General features: G+C 34.1%; 1 long non-coding RNA gene across 3 annotated transcripts in view; it reads left to right on the plus strand.

Annotated features, from left to right (window-relative positions):
- The window catches only part of LOC144311958 (uncharacterized), a 113727-nt gene that overhangs the window by 78567 nt on the left and 12041 nt on the right, over nucleotides 1-23119 (plus strand). Inside the window, exon 5 of one of the 3 annotated variants that reach the window (XR_013377429.1) lies at nucleotides 22707-22762. The exons of 1 other annotated variant lie outside the window; for it this stretch is intronic. This is a non-coding gene — a long non-coding RNA (uncharacterized LOC144311958). Of the gene's footprint in view, nucleotides 1-10488; nucleotides 10664-22706; nucleotides 22763-23119 lie in introns of those variants that run through there. One more of the 3 variants, XR_013377431.1, reaches the window with a different exon arrangement.

The following is a 23119-nucleotide window of genomic DNA, read 5'->3' on the forward strand; positions in this document are numbered from 1 at the left end:
AAGTGTGTCCAGAAGTAAACGATCTGGGAAAACATGCCTTTAAAATAACTTGTGCATGAGTTCTTTAAATGCTTTCCTGTGATGCCTAAGATACGTGGGCCATAGGATAAAAACTGCTGTTTTATGTGATCCGTGGGGTTTTCTTTAATTCACTTGTGCGGTCAGGCCAATTCACAGTAGAGAAAGATGTGGTTACAGAATGGGCACTCCAAGAATGCAAATGTTAATGTATTGATTAGAGTGTTGTAGACGGGTAAATAAATTATTACCCTCCCCATCCATATTTAAGACGCCTCGGGTTTCCATTAGGAAGTCCCTCTACACGCCACTCCTTCCTGAATTCAGGCATAGGCATACCAGTGAACATATCCTCTATGAATACTCTCTGATTATGTAAATTCATTTTTAGGAATTTGCTGGGGATTGTCAGAAATCACAATTTACTAAGACACTCCAGTGCTATTTAACAAAGAACTGCGTTTGGTAACTATGGTTAAGGTTTTATAGATATTTATTAAGTTTCACAATTAAGGAAAAAAAAAACTGTTAAATACTCCATGGATAATTATATACCACAAATAATAACTTGCCACTTGGCCTAAATCTTTTAGTATACTTAGTTCTAATTAAAAGACAGGTTGGTTAGACTTGTTTATTTATTAATTGAATATATTTTAACCTTCTAGATTGTGTAATTGATTGTAGAGCTTACACAAATGTTGTATACATCTTTGAAAACACGGGAAGTGAACACAAAACTGGGCTTGTATAAATGTTGAATGCACTTTGAATTAAGAATCCTTGGCTTGCTCAGTAGCTTACTAAAAGCATAAGGATATTGTTCTCCAAATCACACTTCTTATTCACACAAGCATTATTCATGGGAATTGCTATGGTCTTCTAATATGTTCTTCCTTATGCTTTATAGATAATCCATTTTAAAAACATGTTTTTTATACACAGATAGCCAGACCCTCGTTGGTCATGCTGAATGAAAATTACTCCCTAGAAAATCAATTTTACTTACTCATAGTACCAATGCCAAAAACTCAAACAAACAAGGCTATTCAGTCGGTAGTCTTGTAACTTAATTAACTCAAGGAGATTTCATAGAGTGAACACAATCACTTTTGTATGTAGCATACAGAAAATGAATATGAATAGAAATTCTACTCCTCCCCCCCAAAAAAATATATTCTTTAAACTGTTCTAGCAGTATCTTACCTACAATCTTCCAATTCCTTTGAAATTATGTTCTGTATTATCCTTCTTTAAAAGGAGAGTATAAAACATTCAGGATTTAAACTCAATGCAATTTACTTAAAGTTTTAAAAAAGGATGCTATTTCGAAAAATATTTTCCCTAATGTGAACAAAACCTATCACTGATTTCAAAATAAAATCAAAATATTAATCTCAGTTTTAAACTCTAGTATTTTATTTACAATTATTTTTTAGGAAATTTTTTCACCAGATAATCTCATAGAATTTTATCATTAAAAATATTTAGTGAACCAAAGAAATACAAAGTCGAAATGACAAAAAATATTACAATTATCATTTCCTTAAATATTGAACTGTAAGAGAATAAACAGAATATAAAACACCTCAATAATAGACTTTACCTTATCTGCTGTGATATTTTATTTCCTTAAACATGACTTGTTTCTTGAATAACCGACTAGTTTAAGGAGCTTAGTGATGGGTACCAGGGCTTTTTCATTTGTGTTTTCTTAATCCTGTCTCAGTCTTTATTTATGGTTTTATTTCCTCTTATTCTCAACTAGCCTCTCCAAATACTATAAATCAAATAAGACTATTAGCACAATATTTAGTAAGTGATGTAATGGATGGAACAATTTGCCTAGAATGTTTGGATATGGGTCACCAAACATTGAAGGAGGAGTAGGCCTCATTCTTTTATGATTGGTAGAAAGAAACATAGTTTTTGGTTGATGGGCCAAGGTAGAAGCAATTGCGAAATGACTTAATGTTGTGACATTATAACCAGAAAGACTAGGAAGAAATACGCAGAATCAAATTTCATGACATTTAAACACCACTAAGAGCCAAGATCCTACAAAAAAAGAAGCTTAAGGAAATAATTCAGAGTAAAATTAGACTCATTAGATCAATGAATTTTAATCAAATGATGAATTACTTTGGAGTAAGAATTTCCACAACCTAATCAAGCTATAAAAGGTAAGGAGGTTATATAAAAATTAGGCTAAGTGCTTAAATTAATCTTAGGGAAAGGGTATAAAAACAACCCATTGACAGTGTACAGAATTTGAGAACCCTCTTACAAGAATGATATCAAATGGGGCTGTCCTACTTTCCCTCATGTTTGTGACAAAATATCTTTTATGCCTTTCACTCTGTATCTCTTGCAATGTTCTCAATTATTAGTCAAGTTTCAGCCCTCTGAGAAGAAATCCACAAAAAAATAAAGAAAAAAAATGGAGGTAATGTAGTAAATTAAACTCTTATTAGTAATATATTTGTATGTTCAGTTTAGAAATAATCCGTTGTTTCCTAATGCAAGATCTTTTCATGTTTGAGGATTTTACACACACAGTCAGCCTAATAAAAATCCATTTGCAAGTACTTAAAAAAAGAAACTTGCAAATTAGAGCCTAACATTGTCTATGTGATTTTAAGATGTTTAATATACTAATTTGCTTACACTTGTGATTTTAATTTCAATGGTATAAGAGATTACAACATTTTAAAGAATTTTAGAAACTTCCATTTAATTTAAGACACAACACACTTTTAGTTTAACTTCTTTAATTTCCTATGATTGCTTAGGTAACTGACAGGTTGGTTGGTGAGATAATACAAAAAAAAAAAAAAAAAAAAGAAAGTCAGACTCACAGAGATACAGATGTAACCCAGAGCCAAGTGTTACCTATGATTCAAAGAATACAGTCAATAAGAAAATGCAAGTCAAACAGTCTTTCCATGGATAATCTGATATCATCAATGAAGCAAAACATAAGCCCATGATTGAATGTAATAATAATTTTAAAAAGTTATTGTATTTACTAGGAAGTTGTCCATCAGCCTTTTACAAGAGAGACCAATGGGTTGTGGAGTATGGGCTTCATTTTAACATTATCCTTTAATCACACCCTGACTAGTAATTCTCTAAAATTTTTTAATATTAATAAATTTAATACATCAATTGTCATACATTTTTATAAATTTATATGTGCAAATAAGACATTTTATGAAGTTTAATTGATGAAAATTTAAAGAAATCTTTTTAATTTCCTATATCCTAAAACTATTCAAACTACTGGGTGTATACCAGTATAAAAACAAAAACAAAGTAATCTCTCCATCCCTGTGGAGCTAACATGCAGAGAGTGCAGGGAAGAGGAAACTTTAAGAAAATAAACAAATGAAATATAATTGGTAATTACTTTGGAAATTTTAGGCATTACAAATAATATCAGAAGTCTGGGCTGTGGTTGACAATGCACCTACCTTATCACCTTAACTAATATTTCAGGGATTTTTGAGTAAAGACTTGATGAAGTTGGGAGTTTTGGTTATGTGAAAATCTAGAGCCAGAATGTTCTAGTAGGACAACAGACCATGCAGAGATCTTAAGGCAAGACTGTACCAGGTGTGTTCAGATTGTCCTTGTGGTGAGCAGAGTAAAGGAGAGAAAAGAACAGATACTACTAGAAAGGTAATAGGACAAGATTATTTAGGTTTTTTTCAGGTCATTGAAAGGCTCTTATCTGATAGAAATGGGAAATCGTTATAAACCTGGTGAGATAAAGTGTCACAATCTTATTTTAATGTTAAAAGATTCATGTCAACTGTTTTGCTGTGATAAGGGTAAGTAGGGACAAGATAAAAATACAGACACTAGTCAGAAGACCATAGCAATAATCCAGGTAAAAGATTATGGTGACTCAGAGCAGAATGGTTGCAATGGCTAAGATGATATTTAGTCAGTTTCTAGAGTATATTTTAAAACATCTTCTAGAAATATTTCAACACTAAACCAAAAAAGAGGGACTAGCACCCAGAACCATTAGTATACAATTCCAGCAGAGCAAGAATAGCACTGCTCACCCTATTTTACAATTATGTACACTTCACCACACTTACTTCATCTACCTCCTCCTTTGGGGCCCTTTCCTTGTTAAAATGTCTTAAAACAAATCTTAGATATCATTTCAGACTATGATACTTGATTAACCATCTACAAAAACATTATATTTTTAAATATTATATAATATTGAACATCTAACAACATTAATGATAATAGCATCCAACACCTAATAAATATTCTAATTTACCTAATATATTAAAAATGTTTTTTTATTATTATTCAAATCATGATCTAGTAAGTAACACATTCTATTTGGTTCGTATGTGCTTTCAGTATTTATAAATCTAGAACTCCCCCTTCTCTTTATCTCATATCATTGTCTTGTTATAGAGTCTGTGTGGAACTTGGGGGTGTAGTTTTTGACTTGTTAAGTCTGAGATGTGATATAATGATACTGTGTAGATAGTTGGAACAAACAAACAGAGATAATCATTCAGAAAATATAAATTAGGAAGTAGTCAATATTTCAATGTCATTTAAAGTTTTTAGACTGGATGAGAGCAGCAGTAAGGGAGTTAAGTATAGACAATTACTGAAGATTGTGCAAGGATGACTCTGATATTAAAAGTCAGGGAGAAGAGTGGGACTCCCCAAATAAGACTGAGAAGAGAGGGGTGTCTGGTGGCTCAGTTGGTTAAGTGTCTGACTCTTGATTTTGGCTCAGGTCATGATCTCAAGGTCATGAGATGGAGTCCCCCCTATCAGGATCTGTGCTCAGTGGGGAGTTTGCTTGAGATTCTTTCCCTCTTCCTTTGCCCCTCCCCCTGCTCATGCTTACCCTCATTCATTTCTCTCAAATAAATCAATAAGTAAATCTTAAAAAAAAAAAAAAACAACAACCTATGAATGGAATACCTGGATGGTTCCGTCAGTTAAGTGTCTGCCTTTGGCTCAGGTTATGATCTCACGGTGCTGGGATCAAGCCCCATGTAGGGTTCCCCACTGAGTAAGGAGTCTGTATCTCCTTCTCCCTCCTCCTTTGTCACCCTGACTCCTGCTCTCTCTCTCTCTGTCTCAAATAAATAAGTAAAATCTTAAAAAAAAAAAATACTGAGAAGAAACAAGTATAGAAAATATTTTCAAGTAGTTTATTTTTCAAAGTCAATTAGGGAAATAGAGGAAGACTGGGAGACAAAGTTTCATTAATAAACCAACACAATCATGTATGTTGAAAATAAGAAATGTTTATGTTTTCCTCCTGATAAAGTTCAGCATGTGCAATCTCTCCCCACTGTGACAAGACTCCATCTTCTGGCTTCATTATTCCTGGGGCCCCAGCATCCTTGCTTTCAGCAGTGGTGATAGTGGGAAAAGGCTTTGCAGGTATGGACCAAAGCCTGAGCTGACTACATGTATCAATTCTGATGAGAACTCCATCACATGACCAAACCTATCTCAAAGAATGCTGGGAAGTCTAATCTGCTCATGTAAATAGCTGGAAAAGGAAACTGGTGAATTGGTAAATGATTTCAAGTAAGGAGAGATTTTTTAAATGAAAGCACCAGTATGAGTTGTCTAGGAAAGTCAGAGACTGAATGGATCAGAAAATCATAGTATGACTGTGGGGAAACTTTAGAATTCCTCTTGAATTTTGTCGTCTTACATTTGAAATAGATCCAGTCATCATGATTCTTTGTTTTTCTGTTTATTTATTTGTTCATTTGCTTTTTCCCTTCATTTTCTTCAGCCAGTGTTGTGTATCAACACATGGAGTAGTTTATGGGCTGATGCATCAGGTTCTTATGGCTGCCATAATAAATTATGGGTGTTTAAAACAACAGAAATGTACTCTATCCCAGTTCTGGAAGCTAGAAGTCCAAAATCAAAATAGTAGCAGGGCTGTTTCTTTCTTTCCAACTCAAATGTATTCCATGCTTCTCTCCTAGCTTCTTAGTCCTTGGAAATCCTTGGCTTGTGGCAGCACAGCTCAACATCTGCCTCCATCATCACATGGCACTCTCTATGTGTCTGTGTATGTCTCTGTTTCCTCATCTTGTAAAGACACCAGTCATTGGGAGCACTTGGTTGGCCCAGTTGATAGAGCATGTGATTCTTGATCTCAGGATTTTAAGTTTGAGTCTCACATATTGGGTGTAGAGCTGACTTAAAAATAAAATCTTGGGGTACTTGAGTGGCTCAGTGGCTGAGTGTCTGCCTTTGGCTTAGGTCATGATCCTGGGGTCCTGGGATCAATTCCCACATCAGGCTCCTCACAGGGAGTCTGCTTCTCCCTCTGCCTAGGACTCTGCCTCTCTTTGTGCATCTCTCATGAATAAATAAATAAAATCTTTTTTAAAAAATCTTAAAAAAAAGACACAAGTCATTGAATTAGGTTCTTCTCTAATCCAATGTGACCACATTTTAATTTAACTAATTACATCTTCAAAGACCCTATTGCCAAATAAAGTCACATTCATAGATACTAGGTGTTAGGTGTCAAACATGTCTTTTTAAGGAGACACAATTTAAATCATTCTAGTTGGTTTGCACCATGGTTATGTTTTGCAAAGTAAACACATGTGAGAGAAGAACAAATGAGTTTTGGGTGTTACTAAGAAGTAATTATAATGATTGGCCTTGGGATTTACACAATTTAAGTATGAAAAAGAGAGAAGATACCTTGAAGGGCGAGATACTGTTTAAAAAAAAAAAAAGATCAGTGACTTTGAAGTCTTGACTTTGTCAAAGAGTTCTTGGAGTTGGGGTACTAGACATAGTTTATGGTAGTGTCTCATTGAGACTAATGAAAGGGGTTGCCCTTAACATTTGTGATCCTTCCCTAAGATCTAGGAATCCAGAAATGCCCTCCATCTTCTTGCTTGGAGGGGCATTCATTGCCTCCATGGGTCCTATTTTGGTTCTCTGTCCTGAATGACCAACACTTATTAATGGAAACATTTATGTATCCTTTGTTTCCAGAAGCTCAGGGAGACTAATTCCAATATATCATCTCAATAACTTAACTTCAGTTTTCTCACATGTAAATCTTGCCGGTGATTATGTATCCCTACTCAAAATTTCAAGCATAAAAATAAATTGTCGTGGAAATCCAACTCACTTGGTTTGAAAAGAAAGAGGTTTCACTCATGACTATTTGCTCCAAGGATGGGGAGATGCTTTGGAATCAGTATTATAATCATTTTTTTTTTTTTTCCCTAGAAAATGTCTTAAGCTTTCTCCTTTCCAAAGTCAGATCCTTTTCCAGATGCCTGGTCTGCTAGAGGATATAAAATCAATTAAATGGACTCTAACATTCTTTTTTTTTTTTTTTTTGTAAGATTCATTTATCTGAGAGAGAGATAGAGAGTCTGTGTGAGTGGAAGGAAGGACAGAGGAGAATGGAAGGGAGAGAATCTTAAGCAGGCTGCACACAGAGCCTGATGTGGGGCTTGATCCTATGATCTTGAGATCATGACCTGAACTGAAATCAAGAGTCAGACATTTAGCCAACTGAGCCACCCAGGTATCCCTAACATTCTTTTAAAAACTATTTCCAAGACTGATGTCTGTCATTGAGGTTCTTATTTAAAAGAAGGTAGGAAATCTCCTTTTAACATCTTGTTATACTAAATTTTAAAATTTGTGATATTAATAAATATTAATTTCAAAATTCAGCTAGCTATCAAGAGTACATGTTGGGACTGGAACCCAGCTTCTTCATAAAGCATCTTTCTGAGGCTTGCCACAACTCCAAAAAAATCAAAAGCAAATAAGATACCAGTGTTGGTAGGACAGTAAGAAAAGTTAGGCGCCTAGGACAAAAAAAAAAAAAAAAAAAAAAAAAAAAGAGGTATTTACTTTCACTCTAAGCTCACATTTTTTTGTTATATTTTATAATTTAGGAGTAGCGACAATCACCTCACAAACAGCAAAGTTAGAAATATTGTCCAAGACACACTCTTATTACTCCCCCATCCACTGAATTATGACATTTAAATATTCAGATTTCCTGATCTCATTCATAAATGCACCCTTCTCTCAATCCACAGTATTTCAGCATGATTATTTCTTGCCTAGACTATATTAAATCATCTCTTAATTTATCTTCCTGTATCCAAATCATTCTTCTAAAATTAACTATCCTCACTTTTACCTACTGTGCTGATCTTTCTAAAATTCAGAGCTAGTCCTTCTGTGCCTATCTTTAAACAGCTCTTTTTTGCCCAGTCAAGAAATAAAGTTCACATCATAATCTATTCCTGTTTACTCTACCACCTTATGTCTCTCAGCCTATCTGGGCAGTTCCCCAATGCACTATACTGTTTTGTTCATTTACATTTTTGTTTTCATACTAGACACTTTTGTACCACTCAGTTCCTCCTAGAAGAAACCCACTAATGTCTTGGAACCAAGGTCAAACATCAATTACTTGAAGTTTTTCTTTACTTTCCCAAGTCCAGCTGAAAATCTTTACTTATACCATAGCCTGCATGGATTCTTGACATGGCTTGCTTTATCACATTTATTTTAAAAGTCAAAGCTTCCTGAGTCAGCATATACCTATTCTTTCTCTTTATTCACAGTTTTCATAAAAATACTAAAAATATAGCAGTTTTTAGTACATTTATGTCAGATAAAAAATGTATATAAGCTATGAAAAATAAATAATCCTATTTATAAAAAAATTAACCCATTGTTCACTATCTCAGAATTTCCTATAAACACTTGATGTGAACTCTGACCTTTTAAAATTATGAGTAGATGAACATGTTACATTAGTACAAATCTTTCCTTCCTAGAAATGACTAGATGTTATCATTCCTGTCTCAAATCCCAAGGGTCCTTTTCGCACCCTGAAGTAATCTCTCACTCCAGGCCCAGGAGGTCTCCTCACTCTGAAGTATTGCCCTCTGGGATGCGATCAAAGCTGCTCATCCGAAATCAATCCTGCTTATGATTCTGCTAAGTTGTAGGCTAACAGTTTTCCCAAAGAGAGCTGTAAACCCAGCTCCCAAGATAGGTTCGAAGACTTACCAAAATTATTTTCTTTTTTCTTTCTCTCCTCTGTGTCTACATAAATTCTTTACAGAGCATCAGTTCAACTAAAATCATAACTTCTTTTTTTTAATATTTTATTTATTTATTCATGAGAGACACAGAGAGAGAGAGAGGCAGAGACATAGGCAGAAGGAGAAGCAGGCTCCATGCAGGGAGCCCAATGTGGGACTCGATCCCAGGATTCCAGAACCACGTCCTGGGCTGAAGGCAGGCACCAAACCGCTGAACCACCCAGGGATCCCAAAATCATGACTTCTAAATTGTTTATAATGTCATAATTTCAGCACCGAGTGAAAATTACAGAGAATGCTATTGGCTTTTTATATGCAGAGCTTGCCCTATCTCAATTCAGTAACTCCACATTTCAATAGCATGTCCCTAAAACAATCAAAACTGAGGATACGTGACTAACATTTACTACTGAACAACTTACAGTCAAATTAACCTGAAACATTTAATTATATAGATGTAACAGTTTCTCTATTTCAAGGTAATCAGGAATAAATGGTAAGCTGTTGTAGGAAATGACAATGATACTATTTTAAATCAACAAAAATGACATTTTTCTCTGTCTGGTAATGCTCTCTTATCTATAATTAACATCTGTAACGGATATTCCTTAGAGAAATACAGCATTTAGTTATAATCCAAATGATTAAACATCAACTCATATTACACAGATAGAGGTCAACACACGTACATATTGAAAGGTAAAGCCCAGAGTCTGACTACATGAAGTTGAATCGGCCCTGTTCTGGCAGATTTAGAATAGCAACAGGGAACTAGACAAAACAGAGTTTGAAACACACTTTATTTTTTTTTTTTAAGGAAATGTACATTGTGTTTGGCAAAGGCACATATTTCTGTTTGACAGAAGCCTGCTGAATATAGTTGGTAGTAAGGTGCAAGTTTGAACGTAGAGGAAGCCAACTGCATGAAAAACTATATTTAGGTGAAAGAAACATGGGCTTGTTTCAAGTAGAAGAAAATGAGGGAGATATGAGAGTAGCAAAGAATGGCTGAGGAAATAGAGTAGAAAAATGGAATAAAAAGACATTGGAGGCACTAGCTAAAAGTTGTAGGCAAACCTTAAAGAGGAATGAAGAGATGAAGATTAAAAGAAAAAAAAAATGTTCTAAGCAGTGAGTACCTACTGTAAACCCCACCCCCCATGCATATAAATGCTTCAAGTGACCAATATTTCCCCTCTTTTTCTCCTATAAAAAAGGAGGGCATTCAAATAATCAAGTATAAAGTTTCTACCAGTGGGAAGATGGCAGGGGCACAGAGAGCACAAGCTTCCCCGGGCTTCTAGATTCAATGGAAGGGGGTCACACGTCTTTCTTTGCTGACCACCAGGCGACAGATCCTGCAGGATGGAGGATGACATGAGTCCTGCTTGAATCAGAGAGCTTCACAGATGAATGCAATGCAGAATGCCATGAAGTGAGAAGCAGCATGTACGCAGACACTTCTTTCCCTTTTAAACTTGATGTACTTTTTACAGCATCGTCATCTTCTCAAGATAATCAAATCATTTTAAAAAATAAAAATGTCAAACTGTTTTTTTAAGCTTTTTATTTTCTCTCCTTTCCTTGATGTAAATTTGTATTACAACATGATACTCCACCCCATTACATAATTTTAAAAGAATGTTCATAGGAAAGTGGACATATAATTTAATAGAGAGAACTTATTTAAAATATTGTATATATTTTCCTAAAGAATATGTGTCACAAAATAGAAAAAAAGAGTCACCATCTTCTCTTAATATAAAAGAGGCACTAGAAAAATCAAGACCTGATTTTCAAAGATAAATACGACATCCTTCTTCATAGTATATGTATAGATTTTACTTTTGGCAAAATATATTCACAATGTTAAGATAAGATAAAGTTCTTATTTTAAGAAAGAATAAAAGAGTGAACTGTTAAAAATCCCTTTCTGTGCGAATTGAGAAGTTTGGATTAAAGTATGAGACAAAGCTTTCTAAATCATATGAGTTGTTTAGTTGAAACCATTTTTTTTTCTTTCCGGATGTATTTTTTTAGACATGATAAGAATTTATATTAAAACAAGTTGTGAACAAACTTGTATAAATGTCCCTAAGTGATTGAAACACCATTTAGTTTACCACAGACTGAAATTATAGTATAAAATAAGTAAATGATAAAATATTATATTTTAAATCTAATATATGTCAGATTAAAATACATAGACAAATGGCATAGTATTTTTACAAAAAAAGAATGACATAGTATTTTTTTTTGACATAGTATTTTTTTAATGATACCTGGTACATACAAAGTTAGCAAAATTATTAAAAGTCAGATAAGATAGAGCTTGATTAATCTTCCACTTAAAAGTTATTCAAATAGAAAATTATACTCAATACTCACCAATTAAGATACAAATGTCATATTGAATAACCACTCATATACTTCTAAATTAATTACTTTAAAAACTATTATATAAAATGGATTTTAGCTATATAGTATAACTAAGTTAAACAATCTGACACATTAAACATTAAACATGTTTCAGGAAAAATAATAATATTTAATGGGGAGGTTTTTAATATTTCATTTATTTATTTTTATGAGAGAAGGCGGGTGGGGAATGAGCAGGGAAAGGAGCAGAGGGAGAGGGACAAGGAGACTCCACTGTGAGCCCTGAGTCTGATGTAGGGCTCAATCTCAGGACCTAGAGACCATGACCTGAGCCAAAACCAAGAGTTGGATGCTCAGTTGAGTCCCCCCAAAGACCCCAGAAAAGTTTTATTTTGAATTTAAAAATACATTATATCAGTTGTTAAAAAATAAACTTGCTGGATAATTTCTTAGCTTTTTATTTCATTTTTCCTCTGTAGACAAAGCCATAATGGCTAAAAATTTTTCAGACATGTAATACTACCACCAATTTTTCATTAACAGGAGTATTGGGATTTGTAAAGAAGGATTTACTGAACGATCTCAGAATAATTTGTAATCCCAAATATTTAGTTATATGTTTATGACCTGAGAAAAGAAAATCCTGAAAAAAACAAAAACAGGAAACCATAAAGACACAAAAAATAGACAGAAAACCTGAAAGATAAAAAGCATAAGTCATAAAATAAAAGATGGGCACATTTCGCTAATATTTTTTTTTTTAAGATTTTCTTTATTTATTCACGAGAGACACAGAGAGAGGGAGGCAGAGACATAAAGGGAGAAGCAGGCTCCATGCATGAAACCCGATATGGGACTCGATCCTGGGCCTCTGGGATCACGCCCTGGGCCAAAGGCAGATGCTCAACTGCTGAGCCACCCAGGCATCCCTCGCTAAGATTTCAATTCATCAGAATTCACTGTGCAAAAACTGAAAAGATAGGCTACCAACTAGAAGGACATATATTTTAACACTGGTAAAGCTTTTCATCCCAAAATATATAAAGAATTACTACTAAATTGGAGATTAAGGAAGGCACTTGCGATGAGCACCAGGTGTTGTTTGGAAGTGCTAAGTTACTATATTGTACACCTGAAACTAGTATAACACTATATGCTAATTAGAATTAAAATTAAAAGTTAAAAAATTTTTAAAAAATACTACTAAATAATAATATAAAGGTAACCAGTCAAATAGAAAAAGATAGTCAAAGTCTTATGCAGTCATTTTTGAGAAGAGGGAATCTGAAGCACCAACAGTTTCTGGAAACATACTAAAAATATCAACATGGAACATAGAAATTAAAAACCAATAAATTGTGGATCCCTGGGTGGCTCAGCAGTTTAGCATCTGCCTTCGGCCCAAGGTGTGATCCTGGAGTCCAGGATCAAATCCCACATCAGGCTCCCTGCATGGAGCCTGCTTCTCCCTCTGTCTTGTGTCTCTGCCTCTCTCGCTCTCTGTCTCTCATGAATAAATAAATAAAATCTTAAACAACAGCAACTAAAAAAAACAAAAAACAAAACAAAAAAACAGTAAACTGCATAGGTCTTTCAAGCAAAATGTTTAAGTTTTGATAACTTCAGAGGTTGACAAAAATTAGAGTAATGAGAACCTTACATATTGCTGAAGAAAATATAAATTTTATAAACATACTGGTAAACAATTTATCACTATTTTGTAAATCTGCATATTAGCATGAGAAACACATTCCACTGCTAAGTATCTACCTAAGAGAAACCACTGGGCAAATGAATCTGGAGACGGGTCAATAAATTTACTACAGTAATGTTTATTAACAAAAAATTGGAATAATTTAAATATCTAATAAGGGAATGGAAAATAATTTTTGATTTATTCAAATATCTATTTCACTTAGATAATATTCAAAGGCATATAAATCTATATGGTTTAATATTAAATATTCATGTGGCATATGTTAAAAAGGAATTGAATAATTAATGTACAATTTAGCAAAATTGTCATCTCCTGAATAGGAGCAAGATGGGATCAGGGTCATAGATAGTTTCCATTCTTCAAATTTTTCTCCGTGTGTGAATTCATTTATGTTTATCTTATTTTTATTCTTTATCCAATAATAACTATAAATACCATTTTGTATGTATTCAATATTTAAACAAAAACAGAACCCTCAAAATCAAAAGACATTGATTAAAAAAGGACATTATAGTGCATAGTACATAAATATGATAACCATATCATCTATGTATCATCTTTCATCTATTCTATATAATTTTAATGCACCAAACTAGACAATTACTGTTATTTCACCTAATTTCAATCAACCAAAAAAGTATTACAAGCTAGACAGACATAATAGAAAAATATAAGAACATATCATCAAGTGAAACATTCTTACAGATTTAGGATTTTTTTTTTATCTTTCTTTTTTTTTACATTTGCAAATTAAAATTCATGATTTATTTTTTTTAAGATTTAATTTTTTTTAAGCAAGCATCCTCAGCAGTGGCAAAATGTAATATATACGTGTCACTTAATTCATACTTTTTTTCAAAGATTGTATTTATTTATTCATGAGAGACACACAGAGAGAGGCAGAGATACAGGCAGAGGGAGAAGCAGGCTCCATGCAGGGAGCTGGATATGGGACTCGATTCTGGGACTCCAAGATCACGACCTGAGCTGAAGGGAGGCGCCAAACTGCTGTGCCACCCAGGCATCCCTAATCCATACTTTCAATGCTTTAGGAGATCATTCCCCAAGAGAAATATTTTATTTATGTTATGTAGTCATTCTATAAATATTTACTGAACCATTGCTGAAGACACTTGTGATTTAACAATGAGCAATCATTCCAAATATTCTTAAACTATTATGCTGTAGAATTCACGCTAGTAAGTAATGGATAGTTTCACGAAAGCATGGTTTGATCACTGAAAGAGGGAAATTTAATTTTCTTGGATAGTAAAAAACAGATATTTGAAAATGCAGTTAATTCAATCTAGTAGAAATGCTTTCTAAACCAATTAATCAGCTGGAAGCAGTATTTAGACGAAAAGTCAAGGGAGAACCATTTGAAGACGTGTGCATATAATGTTTGAAAGCTGTAAGTGAAAAAGAGAAGTATGTATATTGGAGAAACTAAGTAATTCAGTTGCCCATAGAATCAAGGTGAAGGGAGCAGTGGCAAGAGATGATGTTGAGGAAGTAAAGGTTAATGAAGACAAGATTTAGACAGCTACCATCGTGTGTTTAGATTTTATCCTGAAGGTGGTGGTAGGGATTCTTTGTGTAATAGAATTCATAAGCTAATTTGGCTTATAAATCACATCGTACATCTAGAGCAAAAGATAGGATAGTGAATGCGAAGGTAGTAGGTAAGAGACTATTACTGTATCCCAAACAATTTTATGACAAACAAGAACGATGGGAGTGGCCACGACAAGAAATTGGAAGATTAGCAGGACAATTTGAATTTACAGAACCTTGGGGATTAAGTGGATATAGGAGTGGTGAGCAAGAAAGAGCACTCCAAAAATGTCTTCCGGCTTGTGTAAGGGGACGATTGTAGTTACATTCACTCTAAAGGGATAGGATATTGCAGGAAAAGGATTGCTTGAAAAAACATAAAAGTCTTATGGGTAGAACATACAAATAAATATGTTGGAATAAATCATCTATTGCTAATATATTTCTGGATTTCAAAACACACTTAGGAATATTGACATCATAATAGGGTGGGTGGAATAAAAAGGGTATGCAAAACAAGGTGAACTAAGGACTATATAACAACTACTTAACACTATAAAAGAGGAGTCATAGATACAACAAAAAGTATTTAGAAGGGAGAACGGCAATAATGTCAAATGTTTTTAAGGACTCAAATAAGTTAGGGACTTTGAAATCCCATCACACTGAAGTTGGTCTTGGAGAGAAATTTTAGTAAAGTAAATACCATATGATTTCATTCAAATCTAGAATTTAAGAAACAAACAGATGAACATAGGGGAAGGGAAAAAAAGAGTGAAGCAAACCATAAGAGACTCTTATTTTTTTTTTTTTAAGATTTTATTTATTTATTCATGAGAGATGCACAGAGAGAGGCAAAGACAGGCAGGGAGAAGCAGGCTCCCTATGAGGAGCCCAATGAGGGACTTGATCCCAGGATTCTGGGATCATACCCTGAACGGAAGGCAGACACTCAACCACTGAGCCACTCAGGCATCACCATAAGAGACTTTTATTGATAGAGAACAAACTGAGGGTTGATGGGGGGGAGATGGGTAGAGGAAGAGCAAGATGGGGGATGGGTATTAAGGAGGGTACTTGTGATGTGCACTGGGTGTTGTATTTAAGTTATGAATCACTAAATTCTACTTCTGAAACCAATATCTCCCTATATGTTAACTAATTTGAATGAAATGTTGAAACAAAAGAAAGTAAATAATTATTCTTTAAATAGGCCAAAAATAATAATAAAGTGAATTAAGATGAAGATTGAAGTCAAATAATACTAAGTTGAGGTGATAAAAAGTGATTTAGTAGCTTTAGACACCTCCCACCCCAATTACACAATAAAGGAGAAACAATTCTTTTGCAATAAAGGGGATTTTGGAGTTTGTGAAGTTTCTATGAGAGTTGAGGAGGGTTTGATCACAAATTTGAAGGTTGCATGTGAGAGCCAGAGTTTGAAGATGGATGGCAACTGGTGATGCATAGAAAGACATCTCTGTCAAGTCTTAATAGGATGAAGTCCTTAGAATACATGAAAACCCAGTCTCTAAGCATATATAAAAATAAACGAGGAAATAACTGATGTGGAATACATTTTAATTCCTCTCTATCTCTGTCTCTCTCATATACATATTAGAGTATTTACAAGTTTGTTCATACATCACAACTGTCTAATTCCAGAATATTCTGTTCACCACAGAAAGAAATTTTAGAATCATTAATAGTCACTTTGATTTCTTTCTTTCACCTAGTAAGCACATGACTGACACTACTTTCCATCTCTATGAATTTGCCTATATTGAGCTATTTGTAGAAATGAAATCTTTTACGTCTATTTTTTGTTTTGTTTTGTCTTGTTTTACTTAGCATAATGTTATGGCAGTTCATCTATGTTGCGGCATGTATCAGCACTTCTTTTTTTATTTATTTTATTTTATTTTTTTAATTTTTATTTATTTACGATAGTCACACACACACAGAGAGAGAGAGAGAGAGAGAGAGAGAGAGAGGCAGAGACATAGGCAGAGGGAGAAGCAGGCTCCATGCACCGGGAGCCCGACATGGGATTCAATCCCGGGTCTCCAGGATCTCGCCCTGGGCCAAAGGCCGGCGCTAAACCGCTGTGCCACTCAGGGATCCCCACTTCTTTTTTTTTTTTTTTTTTTTTAATGTTTTTTGTTAGTTTGCTAGAGCTCCAATGACAAAGTGCCATAGACTGGATGGCTGAAACAACAGAAATTAATTTTCTCACAATTCTGGAGCCTGGAAGTCCAAGTCAGCAGAATTGGTTTCTCCTGAGGCCTTTCTTCTTGGCTTGCAGATGGCCTACTTCTTCATGTGTCTTCACATGGCGTTTTCTCCACAACCTTGCAGGGAAATTTCCTCTTCTTGTAAGAACACCAGGGCTCATATTAATGATCTAATTTTAATTCAATTATCTCTTTAAAGATATTAACTATAAATACAGTCACATTTCTAAGGTGTTGGTGGTTAGGACTTCAACATATAGCAAGGTAAATTAAATCATTTATTTATTTATTTATTTATTTATTTATTTATTTATTTATGATAGTCATACAGAGAGAGAGAGAGAGAGAGAGAAGCAGAGACACAGGCAGAGGGAAATCAGGCTCCATGCACCGGGAGCCCGACGTGGGATTCCATCCCGGGTCTCCAGGATCGCGCCCTGGGCCAAAGGCAGGCGCCAAACTGCTCTGCCACCCAGGGATCCCTAGCAAGGTCAATTAATATAATGTTCTCTGAATAAATCCCATCAAGTCCATAGGGATAGTTTCCATTCTTTGGGTACTATCATTACTGCTGCTAGAACATCTGAGGACAAGTTTTTGCAACATATTTTTTTGCCACTTCATCTCTGGGTAGGAATTTCCTGTGACTCTAGGTCTTGAGAGATTCCTAGAGAAGAGAATGCGAAATCTCTCATATTGTGTTTTGCTTTTGGTTTTCATTAAAATTAAATCTTTTAAAATTTCAAATTATGTTTCATCAAACCGTCACATTTTAAACACACTAAAATGTACTTTTGAGACAATTTACTTTGAAATAAAATTTTAAAATATGATTATGCTCACATATATTGAATTTAACTTCCAAAAACTGACTTCACATATCTGTAAGCTTTGTTAATAGTCTCTATGCAGAATCTTTCTTAGTTATTTTCATTCTCATTTTATTTTAGATGATTACATTTAATTTAATTTATATGATATGTTTAAGTGACCTGCATGAAAAAGTTGTAGGACTGTTAACACTACTTATAATAAGCTAACACAATGTTAAGTGCCTATTAGCAGCTTAATAGCTACTTTAATGATACACTGACATTTTTAAAAAGTAAAATTATCAGTTAATGTCAAAACAGGAACATCTTCAAATATAATTTAGAGAGGTAGTGGGTTTAGTTTTCACTTTAAAAAGATAATAGTGTATTAGCCTTTGAATATCCAGTATTTTTCTAAAATCTACAGGATATATTAATTTACTGTAGGTCACTGCAAAAAGGTGGACTATGTAAAAGACAAAGATATTTTTTCAAATTATTTTATAAATTCAAAACAAGAAAAAGGAGCCTTAAAAATTCTATTAAAGTAATTACCTGAAACACAGAAAGCTAATAAATTTCTATTTATTTTTCCTTATCATTTAAGAAATGAATCTATATATTTGTTTTTATTTATGGCTAATTTATAAATTATAGATGTTACTATATAGATATGGTAATTTAGGTTGCTTCTTCACATTTTAGTTTTTCCTCCACTTATTAAAAAATTTAAATTACAACTTTATATATTGCACAAAGATTATTTTGTCTCCAACACTTTTAGACAATTTAAATAATTAGGTACCAAAATATAGAAACAGAGAAGTATTCAGAAACTCATTGAACACATGAAAATAATAGAATCATATATAGAGTGTATTCTTGAGGCATATACATGGATGTGCAAATGAACATCTAGATCAGAGGATCTAGAGAATGTTAACCAAGTGAAGTAACATGGGGTAGGTTTTTAACAATTGGCATGGACTAGGCACAAAGGAAGAGTGTTTGGTTATGTAAAAATTATAGATATAGTCTGGAAATAGAGAAAGCATTTGGATAATTGCAGTTAGTTCATTATGGCTAGAGCTAGGGCATGTTGAGAATGGTGGAAGATGAGATGGCTGAAGACTTTAAGCAGAACTCAGGTTATGTCAAGCTACAGAGTATGAAAATAATCCTAAATGAGAGTAATTAGACGAATTTAAATGGGGAATGTTACAATGCAATCTGTATTGTTTTCTTGGTTTATCTAACCTATTTTTCCATCTGTCCATCCATCCCTCCATTCACTTTTCTTTCCACCTATCCATTGACTTTTTTACTTATTAATCTGTGACCAAATGCCCCCTGCATCCACACATGGTGAAGAAGGTTATGAGATAAAATTTCCAACTGAGAACAAAAAAGCAGTGACAACTTTGGAAAATAAACGATGGAGTTAATATTTTATAAGAATACTTTATATTCTTTAAGTTGACTTTTCTATAGCTTCCTCTAGAATGGAGAAATAATACCACTGGGTATATCTGGAGACAAAGTTTGTCTCTGAAGTTTTTAAATCTTTTCAATGACCACAAATATATAAAACTTATAGAAGTATTATCCATTAATAAAAATAAAAAAAGTTTGGTGTTAACTAATACCAACAGAGCAGAGGAAAGGCACAGTCATTTCTCTGATTTTCATTGGATTAATCTTCAGTATCAGGCTCTAATGAGTGTCTAGTAGTGTCTTAATGTGTGTGGTATTCATCCTCCTTGCTTCCCTCAGCTTTGTTATCAATTTATTTTATTTATTTTTTTAAAGATTTTATCTATTTATTTGAGAGAGAGAGCACAGAGGGAGAGGGAGAAGCAGACTCCCCATTGAGCAGAGAGCTGAATACGGGGTTCTATCCCAGGACCCTGAGATCATGACATGAGCTAAAGGCAGAGGCTTAACTGACTGAATCGCCAGTGATAACCCCTGGTTATCACTTCTAAAGAAGAGAAAAAGTAAATTTTTACCTTAGGTCATCTTAAGATAGCCTTTAATAAATGATTGAAAAATTCGAAGAACATTAGTAATATCATGGCAATCAGATAATGGAAGATTTATATATTACTCTGTGTAATAGTCAAAATGATGTATTACATGGGTACTGTAATTGAGGGGAATAAATATAGAGTTCTGGGAATGAGTTTAATTTGATCACATAATTTTAAATGATGCACATTAATAATTAATGTATTATGCTCAAATATAACTTGAGTTATATAAATTCCCACAGAAATGCCATACTAAATGATCATGATTAGCATTACCTTAATAAATAGCAAATAAATTATTGTCAGACCAATTGCTCTTACAGCATTTATGATTCATAAATACTGTATAGAGTATGTCAATAATTAATAAATATGTTTAAACAACAATTTCTTGGTATGGTAGATAGTTTGCACAGAAGACCACAATAATTCCTCTTTCCCTTTGTAATGTAACATTATAAATTCTCCCATCAAAGAATTAGATCCTATTTTCTCAGACCTTGAACCTGGGCTGGCCCTGTGACTTGTTTTGTCCAAGGTAATGCTGCAAACTGGCTCTGTAAATTTCTGAGCCTTGCATATTTGCTCATACCTTCATAGAATGGTTCCCTGAAGTCAAAAGGAAGATTTTTACTCTCCTATATAGGAGGTTGAAAAATCTGATGGAGCAAATGCCAATTGCCAGAAGAGCTAGTGTAGATATGGTTGACCACTCAGCACAGGTGAGTCAGTCATGTGACTCACCCAGGAGAAGCAACCAGAAGTGTGCAGCTGAGCTCAATCTAATTGCTAAAAAATTATGAGCAAATGATAGAATTGTTTTAAGCCTCTAAATTTTAAGGTGGTTTTATATTCAGCAATATAAACAGATGGACTTGGATAGCTTATATATTACCATTTTCTATGTTCATCTTTATTTTTTACAAGCAAAATAAACAATTTAAGTATGGAGAAAAATTTTTAGGCAAAAAAATCAGATACTACAATAAACTATTTAAGACAGGGACTAATATTTAGAATAGTATTACTATGTGCTTAGGATATTACTAAATGTGTTTTACATATGTGTTGAATAATCCCACATAACATTAGCATGTAGATATAGTTATACAAAATATGGAAATCTAAATTTAATTTACTTACTTAGAAATGAAGACTTAGTAAACATGAATAAGTTAACCAATGTCACAATACCAGAATTGAAAAATATGCCCAATTATGTTTGATGTCAGAGGATATTTTTTTCTCAGTAAAGCAGTGTAAATTTAATCATCTTTTTCTTTGTGCAAATTCATCTAAAAATGATTTCCCATTCAGTTAATCAATAAATATTGTGAAATAATAGAAAAAAATATATGTATTGGACTCTCCCCCCAGTTCATGACACAGAGATCTTAAGATCGTTATAATTTCCTAAGTGATAAGAGTACTAGGATTAGATTTTGTTCTATTATTTCATCTTTAATCTTTGTTCCTGACACAGTTCCTAAATTCCTTGGCATTTCCTTGGTGATAGGAGTGTCTCTGGGTCCAATGAGGCGACTCTAGGGATAATAATATGATTATATTATTATACCCAGATGGACTCTTGGATAGCTCCAAGATGGGGGATGGTCATCAGAAATAATTAGAAGTTCTGAACTTTCAGATCTGCTCCCAACCCCCAGCATATCTTCTATGAATGAGTGAAGGGCTGGAGATTGAGCTGGTGACTCATCGTGCTATGTGATGAAGCCATCATCAAAATCCCAAAAGCACAAGGTTCATTCAGAGAGCTTCTGTGCTGCTGTTCCTACAGAACTCCTCCATTTGGAACTTTTCCAGACCTGGCTCTCTGTATTTTCTCATCAGACATTTCATGTATCCTCTATCATATCATTTATCATATAATAAACTGATAAAAGTAAATGTTTCTCTGAATCTGTGAAATGTTCTAGCAAATGATCAATCCAAGAAAAGGAGGTCATGAGGGCTTCCCATTTGCAGCCAAATCGGACAGAAATTCTGAGTGACATGGGGATCTGCTCCTGATGATTGGTGTCTGAAAGGCGGGGATTATCTTGTGGGCTGAGCCCATAACCTGTGGGATCTGGTGCTATCTCAAAGTAGGTAGTGTCAGAATTGAGTTAAATTGTAGGACACCCTGCTGGAGTTTCAGAGAAAGGCTTGGTGTGGGCAAAACCCTCACACATCTGGTATCAGAAGTATTGTGAGTGTGGTAGTAATGTAAAAGGAAAAACCCAGGCAGAGTTTCCTAGGTTTTCTAGGAAGAGTTTCCTAGGTTTTCCAGGTTTTTAACATTACTGCACAATAGCAATTAAAATCCAAGGTGACTGTACGAATTTATAAACTCACCACCAGTACATGAATTATTATTATTTCAATTTCCCGTCAGCAATTAGTATGATGAGTAGTTTTTAATTTCTAGTCTGACAGGAATTAAATACCAACCCATTTTGAACATTTTCACTTTTCCTCAATGGTTGGAATATTGAGAATCTCTTAATATTTTATTGAGCATACAGGTTGCCTTTTAAATTCTTTCTCAGCAGAAATATTTTCATCAAGAAGTTTTTGATTCACGCTTAGTACATAATCCAACTAGGAATGATTTTTGTACACAGTATGAGGAAGAATCAAATTTTCTTTATTTTTTCTGCATCGACAGCCAATGTCTTCAGTGCTACTAGCATAGCTGTTTTCAGTTTCTATTTGCTCTGTAACGTATTACCAAAAATTTTAGTGCCATAAAGCAGCACACGTTTATTATCTTACAGTTGTAGTAGTCGGACGTCTTACACAAGTCTTACCAGACTAAAATAAAAGCATTGCCTTGGCAGGAACACAGCTGTGCAATGGGGCACTCTTCAGACGGGCCTCCTCCCGCCATCTACAGGTAGGAACTCTCTAGAGGATCTCTGAGTTCTCAATAAAACCCTAACCCTTTGAGCCCTACCCTGGAGCTGGCTTGATAATCTCTTTGGCTCAGCAGTACTGTAGCACCTGTTCAAGTTCCCTTATCTAATTTCAAGTGATGAATTCTTACACATGGAACCAAACATATGGTCCATTTTTTTTTTTTTTTTTTAGAGATGGATGAATCAGTCTTCAACAAAAGTAACTATATTTCTTTTGTGAGAGACAGTGTTGGGCAAGCAAGAAGGCAAACCACAGACGAGAAGAAAATATTTCATATCCAGGCAAGGTTAGGCATGGAGAATATATAATAGACCTTCAAAACACAACAATAAGG

This window comes from Canis aureus, chromosome 4 (genome assembly GCF_053574225.1).
Source record: "Canis aureus isolate CA01 chromosome 4, VMU_Caureus_v.1.0, whole genome shotgun sequence".
In the NCBI taxonomy this organism is placed as follows: domain Eukaryota; kingdom Metazoa; phylum Chordata; class Mammalia; order Carnivora; family Canidae; genus Canis; species Canis aureus.